General features: G+C 38.1%; 2 pseudogenes; one reads left to right on the forward strand and one right to left on the reverse strand.

The window, feature by feature from the left end:
* LOC150040252 (eukaryotic translation initiation factor 1A-like) overlaps positions 1 to 17,043 on the reverse strand; it is a 247,818-nt pseudogene extending 230,775 nt beyond the window's left edge.
* On the forward strand, positions 12,114 to 14,096 carry LOC150040253 (pinin pseudogene; annotated as a pseudogene).
* Positions 17,044 to 17,454: the final 411 nt, after the last annotated feature.

Raw genomic sequence — 17,454 nt, forward strand, 5'->3', positions numbered from 1 at the left:
TTTTAAAAATGGCAAGAACTAGTTAATATTTTTCAATTCTAACCCTCAATATCAATCGACCTAACTCTCCAATTAAATGGCATAGACTGCCTAGTTGCATCAAAATGCAAAATCCATCATTCTGCTGTCTTTAAGAGATACATCTTTCCCGCTCAAAACAAATATTTTTTGAAAGTGAGAGGTTGGAATAAAGTTTATCAAGGTAACAGCCCCCATAATCAGGTTGGCTTTGTCATCCACATATCAGATAAAATAGACTTCAAACAAAAATTAGTGAGAAAATACAAAGAAGGTTATTACATACTAAGAGAGGGTTATCTCCTCCAGGAGCCCTTACCATCTTAAATATCTACACACCTAATCCCGGAGCTTGAACTTCATCAAGCAAACTTTACTTTCACTATATCCACACATAGATCAAAACATAGTGATTGTTGGTGACTTTAACTGTCACCTATGGACAGATCAACCCCAGAATTGAACAGCTGCATAGACCAACTAGACCTAACAGACATCTGCAGATTATTTCACCCAGAAACATCACAATATACATTTTTTTCAGCAGCAGCACATGGGACGTTTTCCAAAATAGACCACATTGGAGGGCATAAAACAAACCTGGGCAGATTCAGAAAGACTGAAATTATTCCCTGCTTTCTCTCAGACCATCAAAAAAGGCATCAAATTGGAACTGAATACCAATCTCCACCAAGAAAATCCTGGTAACTCAAGGAGATTGAACAGCACATTGTGCAATCACCAATGGGTCATTGAAGAGATCAGAACAGAAATTCAACAGTTTATATTCAACAGTCATACAATAGAACAAAACCTAGATACTTAAGGCCATATAGAATGGCATTAAATGAAAGGACCTCTAGGATATGGAAACAAAACCCATATAATGTTGTTGTTTTTAATGTACTATGTTAGCTCTCATCTCTTTGCTCTCGTGGTTATCTCATAATGTTACAATATTTCACCTGGTTATCTAATATATTTTTATGTGCTTAATTAGTGATTTGAAATAAGAGAGGGGAGCAAGGAAATCAAGATGAGTGGGGGGAAGGAGAAGGGAAATGCAGACAATGACATGAAAAAGGGTATTAATATTTGTGAAGTAATGTATCTTCTATCTGGTTAATATAATGTAACCATTCTATTAATTACAATAAAATTATATGAGAAAAATATATGAGTAAAAAGGAAACAACAATCCCAATCAAAGATGTGTCAAAACTTTTTTCTTTTTATCATTAATATTTGTTTTCATATTTTATTGTAATTAATTGAAGGCTTACATGATATTTGCCAGGCAGTAGGTTCATTAATTCACATGCATTGATACACTTTCACATGTCTCATTTTCCTCCATCAGAAAGAACGACATTACCCCATTCCTAAGGAAATAGAAAAATATAGAAAAAAGTCATAGTAAGTGAAGTGAGCCAGACCCAAAGATACATAGGCTCCATGGTTTTTCTCCTTTGGAACAATCAATAGACATAAGTATACATCTAGTATGCAGGGGATCACAATAGCACAAAAGCTACGTACACATAGCCACATGGAATGAGGCTAAGTTTAATGTACTCCAGGATAAGGAAACAGGAGGCTTATCTTAGTGACTGTTGTTTTCAGTCACTAAATTGTTGCATCATGTGAAGTTATTTCTTTTCTCTTTTGTTTCCCCTTATGCTTCATCTCATGTTGTTACTGTATCCAGCTTTGGTACCTGCTATCATGTATATAAGTGTATTTGTTTATTTGAAAAAGGGAAGATAAGGGATGAATGGGAGGGGTTGGAGGGAAGGAAAGCGGGAGGAAAACATGGGAAGGGGTTACAATGTTCAAGAAATAATGTACCCAAAAAAATAGAATGGAAGAAAGACAGCCTCTTCAACAAGTTGTGCTGGCAGAACTGGTTAAGCACCTGCAGAAAACTAAAGCTGGATCCTTCTTTGTCACCTTGCACTAGAATTAACTCCAAATGGATCAAAGACCTGGAGGTAAAAGCTGACACACTGAAAACTCTACAGGAAGGAATAGGAGATAGACTAGGCCTCCTTGGCACAGGTCAAAACTTTCTTAATAAGGACCAAGAATCACAACAAATCAGAGAAAGGCTGGATAAGTGGGACTGCATTAAACTGTAGAGCTTTTGTATGGCAAAGGACATAGCTAGTAAACTAATCAGGAAGCCTACAGAGTGGGAGAAGATCTTCACCAACCAAACAACGGACAAAGGCCTCATATCTAAAATATATCAACAACTCAAAAAATTGAATCACTCCAAAACTAACCTCCAAAGTAACAACCATCCCATTAAAAAATGGGCCAAAGACTTAAAGAGAGTCTTCTCTGAAGAAGATACAAAAATGGCCTATAGACACATGAAGAAATGCTCAACATCTCTGGTCATAAAAGAAATGCAAATCAAAACAACTCTAAGATTCCACCTCACTCCAGCTAGAATGGCCAGGATCAGGAAAACGAATGACAACAGATGCTGGAGGGGATGTGGCCAGGAGGGATCACTACTACACTGTTGGTGGGAGTGCAAACTCGTTCAACCACTATGGAAAGCAGTGTGGCTAAACATAGAACTCCCCTATGACCCAGCAATTCCACTACTTGGCATTTACCCAACCACCCAGAAACAAGGACATACTAAACCCACTAGTACAACAATGTTCATTGCAGCACTATTCACCATAGCAAAGATATGGAACCAACCTAGATGTCCCTCAGTTGTTGAGTGGATCAACAAGTTGTGGTATTTGTACACAATGGAATTCTATGCTGCTGTCAGAAAGAATGACATCACCCCATTTGTTAGGAAATGGAAAGACTTAGAAAAAATCATATTAAGTGAAGTAAGCCAGACTCAAAGGAACTTAGGCTCAATGGCTTCCCTCATTCGTCATAATCAGTAGAAACCTTGGGCTCTACTAGCAGAGATTTTCCATAGAGCAAAATCTTGATACATAAGGACATATAATGTGAAGCTAATTGAAAGGACCTCCAGGATATTGAAACAAAAGCCATATAATGAATGATTGTTGTCCTTAATGAACTATGTTCTCTCTCATCTCCTTTGCTGTCCCTTGGTTATCTCATATTGGTATAGTATCTCACTTTGTTATCTGATTTATTGAATTTATTTGTATTTGGATATTTGAGATTTGATAGGGAAGGGGGGAAAACCAAGATGGGTGTGGGGTGTGGGGGGGAGGGAAATGGATACCAAGACATGTGAAAGGGTATCAATGTATGTGAATTAATGCGCCTTCTATCTGGCAAATATCATGTAACCCTTTTACTAATTACAATAAAAAAATAAATAATAAAAAATAATGTACCCACTATATGATGAATGTAACTGTAACACCTCTATATATCACAATAAAATAAAATAAAAACTAAAAATGAACTATTGTCTTAATTGTAAATATTTCACTTTTATTAGGAAGTTCTACTTGACCTCAAGACAGTTAACATGTTAATTAAAATAACTCAGCATCTTCCTTCTTCACAGCAATATTGAAACTAGTTTTTGAAAACAGAACAACCAACTCTCTACTCATGCAAATGAAACTGCCCTTTGCAGATGATGGTCAAGATCACAACTGTAGAACAATCCTTGAAGATTGGAATAACATTTTTGAGTTCAGCCTAGTTCTGTAAGTAAAAGAAATGACAGATCCAGTGACTAAAGATCACTATAATATAATACTGTACAGCAGGATCTCTGTAAAGTTATCTGTATAATGCTATACGGATAATATTCATACATCCAATTTTCCCCTTTTTCTGCCTGTTGCCAATGTGTCTTTATTTATATATGGGCAAATTTAGACTGCAGCATACTGATGGTGTGTAAATGGATGTTTACTTGAGTAAAATTTTCAGACACATTTCTATTCATCTTCATCTTTTGACTTGTTACCAAACACATTGATGCATCAAATTAATGTAGTTATTACCTCCATGTTTTGATCAGTATATATGCTTATACAGAGTATATGTGTAACAAATACTACACATAGTATATAGCATATATTCATAATGCATTAATTTGCATTCTGTAAATATTATAGGATGTATAGTCTAGGATAAATGTATAGTATAGGAAATATAAAATACTATATATTCTACAGGTATATTACATGGCATGAAACACATATAAGAATACATCCTATCCTACATAGGACATGATATGTACTCTATATTTACACAGTGTATTATATACACACATCACATACATATTTATGTCTAATCACATACTAGCTAACATTATGTAGACATTCTTGCATTCTTTTAACCATCTGAAATATTCCTAGATGGATCTAACAAATTAGCATTTTTGAGATGATATGGATGAATTATTCTCAAAGAAGTCTCAACATCAGGATCATGGTACAGTAATCTAACTTTCTCAAGACTACCCTATACAATTTTTGAAACCTCTGGCAACTATGTTGAACGTAAGAGTTTTTCAAAACTATCAGGCACAGTTTCATCTCAGCAATCAGTCAAACTGTCAATATAAGGGAATTTTGTTCCAGAATGGAGATATCAAAACCTATTACTGGGTCAATTTTCTTCAAAATCATTTACGTAAGTTGATTTCCAATAGAGGTATATTTAAAAAGAAGCTGATTAAAGTAGAAGCTAACTATAATCCCAATTGCTTCTATGAATTCATATATTGATATGTGTAACATATATACTATAGAGAGTGTGATGTTAAGAAAAAAAAATTTTGCTGGTAATATTTTACAGCTATGGCCATGAAGGGTTAAAGCGTCGTTATGTGCCGAGTGCTGTTTGCTTGCCATTATAATGGATTTATTTTCTGAATGGACCTTACATATATGGCTGTATATTGTGTCTCTATCTATATAAACACACCCATATATGTACACAAATGTAGAAGTGTGTACATGCAAATCCAGGATTTATTCTGACCAATAAAATGATGGAATCTACACGCTTGTGCCTACATGTAACAAGGCTTTAGAGTATACTGCAACTTCACTAATGCCTTTAGTAATGCTAAGTCTAATAACCCTGAAGGAAGGTATGGTTTCAAAGCTGCTATGCTTCTGTCTCTCTGTCTCTCTGTCTCTCTGTCTCACTCACTCTGTCTCTGTCTCTGTCTCTGCCTCGCTCTCTCTCTCTCTCTCTCTCTCTCTCTCTCTCTCTCTCTCTCTCTCTCTCTCTCTCTCTTCTTTCCTTTCTTCCTTTCTTTCCTCCTTTCTAAGCCATCTCTAGGTTCTCTAGGTATTCTTTTGTTTGCATGAGTCAGTTTGGGGGCTTGAACTCAGGATGTAGGCACTTTCCCTAAGATGTTTTGCCCACAGCTCTACTTCTGGCATTTTTGGGGGACAAATGGAGATAAGTTTCTCCATGCCATGACCCTCAGATCTCAGCTCCTGAACAGCTAGCATTACAGATATGTACCCACCCCTCTAGATACTCTTACTTAAACAAGTTAAGCTTATAGAAATGCCTTGTACCAAAAGCCATACATGTCGCAACAAAAAGAAAGCATCCAAAATGTGTTTCAAACATAAACAAATTGAGTAACTAATTCTGAACAATCCTAAATTTACAATTTATGAGCAAGTATCAAAACATGCCTTAACTTTAAACAGAGGACATTCTTATGTTAAAAATTGTTTTGTTGGTGGACGCTGGTGGCTCATGCCTGGAATCCTAGATATTCAGGAAGCTGAGATCTGAGGATTGGTTCAAAGCCAGGATGGACAGGAATTCAGTGAGACTCTTATCTGCTATTAACCACCAGAAATTGGAACTCCAGCAGTGACTCAACATGGCAGAGATCTAGCCTTGATCAAAATTGATCCATGATCAAATATACACATATGTATGTATGTATGTATGTATGTATGTATGTATGTATGTATGTGTAAATGTTATTCAGGAAAATGTTTTTCTTATACATAAAAATGTATAAAATCTACTTACATCATCTAGGTCTTCAACATCATCACCAATATCCTCAAACTGGACTTCATTATCCTCTCCAGGACCAAATTGTCAGATTCATTGAAAGAAACAATACATTCTTTATATAAGCAAAGTATTTTTAAAACTTCCCACTTTAGAAAATGGATCTATATGTATATATATATAAATATGCATATTTATGTATACACACACACACACATACGTGTGTGTATATTTATACTGATTTTCCCTACAAAAATATCCATGAGGGAAGTAACGTGTTAAATCAGTAGAGGAATACATAGCAGCTCAAAACTGTTTAACATTTTAGGTGCCATCTTCAGCAGGACAAAACAAAACAAGTAGCTCAAAAAAAACTCCTATATAGAATAATGTCAAGACCATATGAACTTAATTTCCTACAAAAATAAACACTCATCTAGGGGATGCTGGTTCATACCTGTAATCCTGGAATACTCAGGAGACTTAGATCTGAGGATAACAGTTCACTGTCAGCCAGAAAGTCTCTCACTCTCTTATCTTAGTTACCCACACAAAAAAGCAGGCAGTCAAGTGGTGGAGTTCAAGCAGTAAGAGTAATAGCCCCGAGCAAAACAACCAGGCTCTGAGTTCAAGCCCTGAGGACAGGCAGGAAGAGAGACAGTAAAACACATGACACATACACAGAAATGTACATACACAAAAATATTAAGATCCTATTTCAAAAGAAATGTTGGAGATCTGATATTAGAGGTTCATTCTGGTGTTCCTAGGCTGGGAGATTACAGTGGATAGCAGCTCAAAACCAACTAAAGCAAAAGAAGTTCATAACACTACAGCTCCAATAAACTAGTAAAACAAGGTTAGATAGGCAAGACTTAAATAGCAGAGCACCAGCTGTGAGCAAGCAAGCTCATTTTGAGCTACCAAAATTTGTGGCTCAACTGCTAGCCACAAGAAACCACCCAGATGCATGGCTCACACCTACAATCTATTTGCTATTTGCTGACAGAAAGTTATTTAGTTATTTAGGGTCATATCTATAATCTCAGTTATTTGTTGATAGAAAGAATCATGGTTCAAATCCAACCTAGGGAAATAGTTGGCAAATTTCAATTCAACTAACAAACTGGATGTAGTTGTGCATGCATTTGGTCTCATCTTACAAGAGAATCAACAGGTAGAAGGATCTCAGTATTAGTTTAGTCTCTGGTTAGAAAAATGTTAACAGCTTCCCTGAAAAAAGAAATACCCACTGGAGATTTCACTCAAGTGGTAGAGTACCTTTGTAGGAACCTAGAGGTACTAGGTACAAATCCCAATAGTACCAACTGGAACAGAAGAGGGAAAGCCTTCTCTCTGTATATTTGCAACACAACACACAGTCAGACAGCCCGACACATGTACACATGTACATATTTATATACTATATGCCTATTTTATTATAATTATGTATATGTATTGTATACATATTATCTACATAATATATTGAAATGTATATATTATTCCCTATATATTATAGAAAATGTATGTATATTACCATGTATATCATAGACTATTTATTTATATGTATATTATTCCCTTGATACATAAATATTAGGAGCTTACAGACTTACAAATTCCTCCAAAAATATTGTTTATGAGGGCTGTGAAGTAGTGCCTCATACCTATAAATCTATTCAGGAGACAAGATTTCTGATAATCACAGTTTGAAGACAGCCCAGGCAGGGATGTTCATCTGATCCCTGATCCTATAAACTACTCAATAGGTGGAAATGAATCTGTGGCTCAATGGGTAGAATGCTAGTCTGGAGAAAAAAACCTCATAGGCTCAATGGATAGGAGGAGGTTTGAGCTGAAGAGCGTAAGGACAGTGGCTAGGACCAGAGTTCAAGCCCCATGACTGAAAAAAAATTCTTTGGGTTTAAATTCTCTGGAAAGAAGTATGTTATGTACTTATGATAAGTCATAACATGGAAAGGATTTCTGCACTTCCAATCTTCATAAATACAAAACAGAAAAAGCTTCACATTTTATTCTATTTAACACTGTTTGTTGACTGGAAGGCTGCAAAACAGCAGTGTAGGTTTTTTTTTGTCAAACCAACCTTTGAAAACTGACTGGAGATAACTCAATCAGTGCACAACACCAAGTTCAAGGGTGTTTTACCGCTTCCTTATTGGCTTTGAAGTCTGTGAGTATAAGTGTGTTTTTGCCCTGCCCCCTGCTTTGAATCCAGCAAACAGCTATAGAATGGTTTTAAAATGCACTGGTCCTTTGCCCTATATTCTGTCATTTAAAAATTAGGGGCTGGGAGTTTGGCATAGTGTTAGGATGCTTGCCTAGCATGCACGGGACCTGAGTTCGATTCCACGGTACCACATACATTGATTAAAAACCCAGAAGTGGTGCTGAGACTGAAGTGGTAGACCTCTAGGCTTGGGAAAGTCCAAGGACACTGCTCAGGCACTGAGCTCGAGCCCAGGACTGCAAAAAATTCAGAAAGAATTAGAGAAAATGTATTAAAAATGTTAAGAAATGTTAAGATGTTGATGAGACTACTGTGTCCATAAATGGAAACTACCAACAAAATATATTTCTAATGTTTTTTTTAAGGGTGTAATTGTAGGGTCAGGAGTTTAGCCTAGTGGAAGAGTGCTTGCCTAGCATGCACGAAGACCCAGGATCAATTCCACAGTACATAGAAAAAAGCCAGAAAAGATGCTGTGGCTCCAGAGGTAGAGCTCTAGCCTTGAGAAACTCCTGGCCCTCAAATATACTTTTTAAGTTTGAAACTTATACAGAACTCTGCCATTTATATTAGTAGACATTTTCAATTTATAGCAAACAGTTAATAGTTTGAATCATAGTTTCTTGCATGCATGTCTCAATGTTTACTAACACACTGTAACATTTCTATCATTTTACTGCTTTATGTAGTCATGAACCATGTTCCCAGCCCCACACTTGTGATTTACTCAACTGTGTAAAGTTCCCAGATTTGGATTTCTAAACCCAGTAAATAATGAGGCTGAGCCAGTGAAATGCTCTCTGTGTATAGCAGCAGTTACTCAGGAGATTGAAGGAAGAGGATCAGCATAGCCTATAAGTCAAAGCACACAGTGGGCCAAATCCTGAGATCCCCATTAAACCTAACAGTTTGTTCATATCCTAGGACTGGCACCAATAAATAAAATGGATAGAATATGAGTTGGGCGTCTAGTGAAACAGAAGTTTAAGGTGTGTATGTATTCAAAGATCGATAAAAATTCATTTTTAAAATACTGCAAATAAAGAAGACAAAAGCTCATGTAATAAAGAGAAAGTAGGGAAGTGAATATGATCAGCATAAATAATATGTACAAATGGAAATGTCCCAATGAAACCTCCTACATATAATCAAGATGCACTAATAACATTGCAAAGCAGTGAGAAAGACCAACTTGTTTGTAAAATTAATCCACTCATTGAAAACATCATCATAAACTGCCATTTTATATTTAGAGAAGGTAAATTAAACAGCAGTAAAGACAACAGATATGATAACAGCAATGGGAATATCAGCCAACACCAGTCTTTTATCACTGACTGATGCTAATTCTGTTACTAAGTAATAAAGACACAGGAATTTTTACCTGATAGTCTCGCACATCAACCAGTATAATGTCTGAGGCATTTATCCAAACCTGTAAAAGACAATTTATTGCATATTATCACATATAATAAATAGCAGTGTTAGATATAACACTCATTATTATTCGTCTGTTTTGGGCAAAATACCCATCAACAACTGGAAGATGAAAAGGTGCTGCAGAAAGCAACACAACCAGGATCACAAGTTCAAGTCTACCTTTGGTCAAACAGCACTTTCCTGTTACAAAGAGACACTGTCTTCCACACAGTATATAAGTACTTTAAAAAAGAATTAACCCACTAAAATTAGAGGTGTAACTCTAACTTGCCTCCTATGCACAGTCCCTGGGCTCAAATCTCATTAGCAGAAAAAAAGGGGGAAGACATAATAAAGCAAAAAATGTAAGATGTCCTGATAGTCATACGTGAAGCCTCGCATGACATATGCCAAATTTACTCCAAATCCTTGGCAGAAAAATTATTCTTTGACAAAAAATGAGACCAAGTACCACAACTGTTAGTGATGATAGTTTGCTATCCAAATAAACAAGAATTACCCATCGAAACCAACCTCTACCTTCCATTTACAGAAATATAGGTCCTGTCATTGGCAGAACAATATGTTGCAAAATGCTCACATTAACAATCCTTACTTCCGCCCATGGTCACTGACTTGTGACTACAATCCCAGCTCTTTAAGATGACTGCAGTTCAAAGCCAGCATGGGTAGGAAAGTCCATGATGCTTTTAACTCCAATTTACCAGCACAAAGCTAGAAGAAGATCTGTCACTCAAGTTGTAGAATGCAAAGCCTTCAGCAAAGCCCTGGGTTCAAGTCCCCCTTCTGGCACAAAAATTAGATTAAAAATACATAAATACATAATGGGGAGGAGTTTAATTCTGGTGAATCCTCATGAATCAAGATTTGTGCCCATACCAAGAAAAAATAGGTCTATAAAACACTTTGGTCACTTTCAACATGTCATCACTCAACTAAGATTCAGTTAGCAAGTCTTCACCATACATGCTCTACCACCAATGGTAATAGTCTCATACACTATAATAAAAACTGCTTTTCTTTATAAGCCACCCACCCAGGCTTATTCTACTATAGTACAGCAATAGATATAAAGTAAGATAGCTCCTACTAATAAATGCCAGTAAGGTGGGGAAGAAGGAACTCACAGACTTGAGTGTGTGTATCACATATGTATGTCAGGTAGATGATTACACGAAAGGCATCTATCATGTGGCATATATATAAATATGTATATATATATATATACATGTAGTCCACTCTAGGACATATAGGGCTGATATGTACATATGTATCACATATATATATATATGCATCTCCTACACATAATGTAATTTATAAACCAGTCTAATGTTGTAATCTATTTTTTTTAATATATCAGATTCAGAATTGCCTAATACCACATACATTTCCCAGAACTGACAAAATGAACACCAACTTCTTTAGTACACCCTGTAGTCTCTTTCCATCTGAAACAATTCCACTTTTTTTAGTTCTTACTAAACCAACACTTAATTCAATCGAGATCGCCTGTTTTATAGGTTCATTTTATTTCTTTCCTCAATGTTACATGCACAATGAATCTTTCTAGCCAAATACAATAGAGATAGGGAAAATGAGGGTGATCAAGGATCTTATTTTACTTTCTATGTCATAGTGTATATCACTGTTTCTCCAGAGAGTTTTGAGAGTTCCGTAAAATAAATCTCTTCTTACTTTAAAAGAAACTACATAACCTCCTTACGCCATCAAAACACATTGCTTGTAATCATTCATTTCCCAACATTTTGAGAACTTGGGCATACTCTGTAGGTGGGATGAAATTCAACATTGACACTGTTCAGAGGTAAAATGTCAGATGTTGAGTTCAAGTATTCCTCAAACCATCCCAGTGTTCTTAAGAAGGATACTGTTAAGAATAGAAGCCATGGACATCTTGTGGGAAAAGTAAATACTAAGCATAAAAGTGGGGTAGCAGGGCCAGGTGTTTGGCCTAGATGTAGAGTGCTTGCCAAGCACACACAAAGACCTAGGTTTGAATCCTTGGTACCACATACATAGGAAAAACACAGAAGTGGAGCTGTAGCTCAAGTGGTAGAGATTTAGCCTTGAGAAACCCCAAGTGATCAGGGCTTCAGGGAAAGCCCACGACTGGAAAAAAAAATGGGAGCAGGAAAGGGAAATACAATATAAGAGAACCTACACAACACTCCATAGCAGAGCTATCCAGAGAAAATCCGACACACTAAAAGGTTGTCAGCACAGCAGTGAGTTTCTTTTCTGATAGCTACTGAATATGCACGTGCTCCAAACATTTGCAGCATGAGGCAACAAGAAAGAAAAATATGAAAGTTTGTTGTTAAGTTCAACATATTATATAAATAAGAAATTCAAAGGCAAATAGAGAAATGCCTTTGCTGATAGAAAAGCATGTTTCATGTGACTAAAACTGTGAACATTTCAGAAGATGGTGGTCACAGTGAGAACTTTGCAGGAACAGCTAGAAAAGGCCAAACAGAGCCTAAACAATGTAGATGAAAACAACTGCAAGCTCACAGGGTGAGATCCAAATGACCTGAGACCCATCCAAGCCCAATTGCTGGCCCTTTCTGGAGGTAGAGGACGTGGTAGTTTATTGCTGAAGTGTGGATTCTCTGATAGTAGAGGAGGACCCCCAGGCAAACAGAGAGACTTGAAGAGGCAGTTGGTAGGCTGGGTGGGGAGCATCGGACAGGAAGAGAATCATACCAAGAGAGCAACCCAGAGGAGGAGGATGTCAATAAGCTGGTACTACAGTCTTCAGCTGTAGCTACCTCCAAAGAACACACACACAGAGACCTCCTTATCCAGGATCAAAATATGGATGAAAAGGGAAAGCAGAGGTATCAGTGAATATTTGACTTGTTGTTGGGTACTCTTCAGAAATTTAAACAATAATCTTCTGTTACTACTGAAAGGCAAAACAGACGTCAGGAAATTGAACAAAAACTTTAAGTTCAGGCAGAAGAAGAGAGAAATCAAGTTGAAAATGAGAGGAGAGAACTACTTGAAGAGAGATGTGTAGAACAGACAGAACGGTGGCATTTGGAAGGTTGGGCTTCTGCAGCTGCAAGAAGAATGCAATGAACAAAATGCCAAGATAATTAAGTATATACAAACTAACACAGATCTCCATTTGTTCTATATTCCTGGAAGAATGTGTCCAGATACCCCAAAACTAACAGAAGAATCACAGAGACAAATGAATGCATTATTTGAAGGTAGACGCTCAAATTTGCAGGCCTAGAAGGCAGACCCTGAAAGAAAAAGAGCATCAGCTGCTGCATAATGAAGAACAGAAGCGGGAACAAGAAGAGGGTAAGGTGGCTCAGCCACAAGAAGAGTTGGAGGAGACAGGTAATCAGCACAATGATGTAGAAATAAAGGAGGCAAAAGAGGCAAAGGAAGTAGGCATAGTGCATAGTGATACAGAGAAAGAAGAGGAAGAGGTGGTGCAAAAACAGGAAATGAAGGTTAAGTTGGAGGAGGAAACAGAGGCAAAGGAAAGGGAGAAACAACAGGATAGTCAGCCTGAAGAAGTTATGGATGTGCTAGAGATGGTTGAGAATGTCCAAAATGTAATTGCTGAGCAGAAAGTGATGGAAACTAATCAAGTTTAAAGCATAGAGCCTTCAGAAAATAAAGCTAGCAAAGAATTGGAGCCAGAGATGGAATTTTAAGTTGAGCCAGATAAAGAATATAAGTCTCTTTCTCCTGCAAAAGACAATGTTAGTGTTATAGAGGTGGAAAAAGCATTTGAAAAAGAATCTGAACCCCAGCCTGAGCCTGTGGCTCAGCCTCAGGCCCTCCCTCTAGCCCAGCCCCCGTCTCAGCCCCAGCAAGTTCATCAATCCCAGCCTCTTTCTCAGCCTGAGACTTTGCATTAGCTGTTTCAACTACCTGAGAGGAAAGAGTTTGCTGTTGAGCCTGTATAGCTCACTGAAGTGCCAGTAGTGAAACCAGTTTTAACAATGCACTTCAGAGTAGAAGTCAAAGCAACAGCAGTAATAGCAGTTCTAGTAGCAGTTCAACCAATGGTAGCAGCGGAAGCAGTTCTAGCAGTATCAGCAGTAGTAGTCAAAGCAGTTCAAGTAGTAGCTCCAACAGGAGTGATAGTAGTAGCCAAGATAGGAGCAGCAGTACTACTAGTAGTAATGAGAGTAGAAGTCAAAGTAGGGGCCCAGAACACAATAGAGACAGAAAGCACGGAAGTAGCATGGATCGGAAACGAATGGATACGTCAGGATTAGAGAGAAGTCACCAATCTTCCAAAGGTGGTAGTGGCAGAGGCACAAGAGAATTGAAGGATAAGAATTCCAGGCATGGCAGAAAAAGATATATATCAGAGGGTAGTCGATCTTCAAGAAGTGAGAGAGACCCAAAATCAGATGGGAAAGACAAAAGGTGTTAACGGAAGAAGCCAGGCTTTCTTAGCCTATTCTTTGCAGCAGCAGATTTCTTGAGTTAAAGGATTACCTTTCCTTTTAAGGAGGATGCTGCCTTGAGAATTGCAGGTTGTAAAAAATCTTTTTGGAAAACACAGACTGTATGTTTACCCGACATTCTTGTTCTTTTTGCATAATTTTGTAAGAGTTATTTATCAAAATTATGCAAGTTTCCAGAATATGTAAAAATAATAATAATAAAAGATTAACATCTCTTGTCATCTTTTCTAAATATCCTATAGGCTTCAGTAAGAATCTGTATATCTTAATAGGTAAATCTTTTAAGTCTGTTCACTTCTAATTCTGTATCATACATTGCTTTTGTAGGAATAAATATTCATTTCATTACTTTTGAGATGCCTTTTGACCCTTGTATAATCATTTTCAGTTTTTACCACTAGATACTGAATAGGCTTAGGATGTTTCTGGAGACTTCCCCACTTAGTTGGCGTTAGCTCTCACATCTTTACAGCTTTATAATCATTTACTATTTTCTGATCTCCCTTGTTAATCTAAGCATTTTCCTATTTTGGTTGTCGTTTTCCTGATTATGTGAGCATAGTACTTCAGTCTTTGATGTTACCTCTGTTCTAACAGTATAGGCGATCTGTTAAACTAATGGTCACTTCTTTCTAAGAAATCTTCTATACTTGGATTATGAATTTGTGGTCTTGTCTTAACATTTGTGTTGGCTCTAAATGAAACATGCCAATATGTATTTTAGAGAAGTTTTGTTTAAGGAACCACTGTATAGAAGGCTTGACTATGTAAGTAAGCAAAATAACACACAAGCGTACCAAGTGATAACTTTGGAGTTTTATAAATCTGTATGGAGTATTCGTTGCCATTACAATACATGTGCACATAAATGTGGCTTAAGTCTTGGGTGACTGCTTAGTATTAGTACTTGTGTTTAGATATGGGCATACATTGCAAAATGGCCTGTTTTTAGTTCATAAGAACACTATAGCTTTGTATATTCAAGTTAATGTTTTCCAGATTAGTTTTTTGTTCTCCGTGCAACTTGTATATGTTAAACCAACTCTTAAAAACCTACTTTCAGAAATAGAAGAGGGAATCCAAAATTTCATATGGAATAATAAAAGACCCTGCATAGCAAAAGCACTTCTTATCAGAAAGAACAGCGCAGGAGGAATTTCCATACCAAACTTTACTCTCCGTACTGAAGTTTTATATAAAAATTCTGGATGAATACTGAAAAAATACAAAATGTAAACGTGGACAACTGATCAGAATTTGGGAATAATATCTGTTTCATGCCTGGTGTGGTAAGAATTTCCCCATAAACAAGCCAGCAAAGAGAAGGGGATGAGTTGGATCCGAGAATGGTGAAATGTCAGCAAGCCTCCTTCCATCTCAAGAAAAATGGGTACTTCTCCTTACAACCCAATGACACAGGAGGCAATAAGAAGAAGGTGGAGCCTTGACAACAATAACAATAGTAATATAATGACAATGATACTAATAATAAGAGAAAAAGAACAAATGAGAGACAAAAAATACAGAAAGATTCTACCTTACTGAAAGTAAAGGGTAAGGATATGGCTCCCACTTGTACATTGCCTGTCATCAAGCACAGTCACTCAATTCAGATTTCATCTACATCCGGTTTGTAAACAGTTTCATACTAGGCTGCGTTAGTAATTTGTCTATAAATCAGCTGCCAAAGAGGTGGATATCAGCAGGATCACAGATGTAAAGTTTTGAGACCAGCCTGGACAAAAAAAGTTAGCAAGCCCTTTCCAGCTCAAGACAAACGGGTGTCTCTCCATTACACAGGAGGCAATAAGAGGAGGAGCACCTGATAATCATGGTGCTGCTGCAGATGATACAAATTTAAAAAAAATACAGTAAGATTCCTTCCATCTCAAGAAAAAACACTGTGTTGCTACTCCTTGTGACCCTACTGCCCAGGAAGTAGAGGATCACTAGTGATAAGATTCCCACCGGCCTGAACAAAGGACTATCACACAGTGCGAATGTCACTACTCCAAGTTTGCTATGTTTTAAAGAAGATCCTTAGAGGCTAAACAACAACAAAGGTATCATTAATAAGAGAAGCCTAACTCTAAAACCTTTACTTACCTTGTCCAGCCTCTTTAAAGACCAACTCTCTTTTCTGAGATTCATTCTCATCCTTACCTCTGCGCCTGTTTTTACCTCCTTTACCTGATTAGTAAAACTAAATTAGAGAATTAATGGTCGCACTCTATCTACTTTATACGTGTCGTTAAAAGTACTCCAGATGGCTGTATATACAGAGAAGAAAAGGGAAGGGATGTGGAACGGGTACACAATGGCTACCGTGTAATTTATCCTTTTCTGTGATTCGGAGTTCCAGGAGTTCATTTTATGGCATGAATGTTTTTAGTGTACCTTAAATAAAAACAATTTGTGATCAGCCAACTGGTTTAGAAACAGCAGAGTGGCAATGGCATGCCTTTGGGTTACTGCACTGAACCAGGACGCATAGGATTGGGGAGCCTATTTGGAAGTAGTGGAACACTGCACGTCTTAACAGGTCTAGGGAGAAATGAAGTGGCATTTCTGTAGCCAGCTGTCAAACACCAAGGACTGAGCCACACTCCACACATCAGCTCTTCCTCCCGGGACACCTCCACGTTTAACCCCTCCGCACCAGGATTTCCACCTTTGCTACCTTCTACCAGCCAGACAGGGGAGGGAAGGGGCCCTGGTCTCCCCCTGTCTGCCCCTCCCTTCTGAAGGTGGCTCCCGGTTTCCTTCTCTCCTCCCCTACCTTTCCAGGATAACACACAGACATCTCCTTCCCCTTCCCCATAAAAGGTGGCTCAGAATTTCCACCTCTCCTCCCCTCCCTTCCCAGGATAACACACAGCCCTCTCCTTCCCCTTCCCCTGCTCACTTACCCATCCAAGCTGGCTCAGAACTTGCACCTCTCCTCCCCTCCCTTCCCACGGTGGTTTCCAGCTTTCTTCTCTTCTCCCGTCGTCCTTCCCCGGGTGGCCCCTAGCCTCCCCTGCCCTCCCCACCCAAGGTGGCTCTGAGCTTCCACTTCCTCTCCCCTCCCTTCCCCCTGTGCCTCCCAGCGCCTCCCCTTCTCCACCCTTCTTCTACCGTCCCAAGATGGGGCCGACTTCCCGCTTCCCCAACCCCCTCTTTCTCCCGCTGCCAACCCTGAAGGCATTCCGCTTGCACGCTGTGCCTGTGGGGCCTACATCCAAGCCTCCCTCCCTTTCAGAGTCCTGTGGTCACTTAGGTCCTCTTCTTCCCTTCCGGCCTGAGCCCTCCATCTCAGGCGAAGCTGAATGATCAGACTTGCAG

Source organism: Megascapheus bottae, chromosome Y, assembly GCF_031878675.1.
Source record: "Megascapheus bottae isolate mThoBot1 chromosome Y, mThoBot2.hap1, whole genome shotgun sequence".
Taxonomy (NCBI): Eukaryota; Metazoa; Chordata; class Mammalia; order Rodentia; family Geomyidae; genus Megascapheus; species Megascapheus bottae.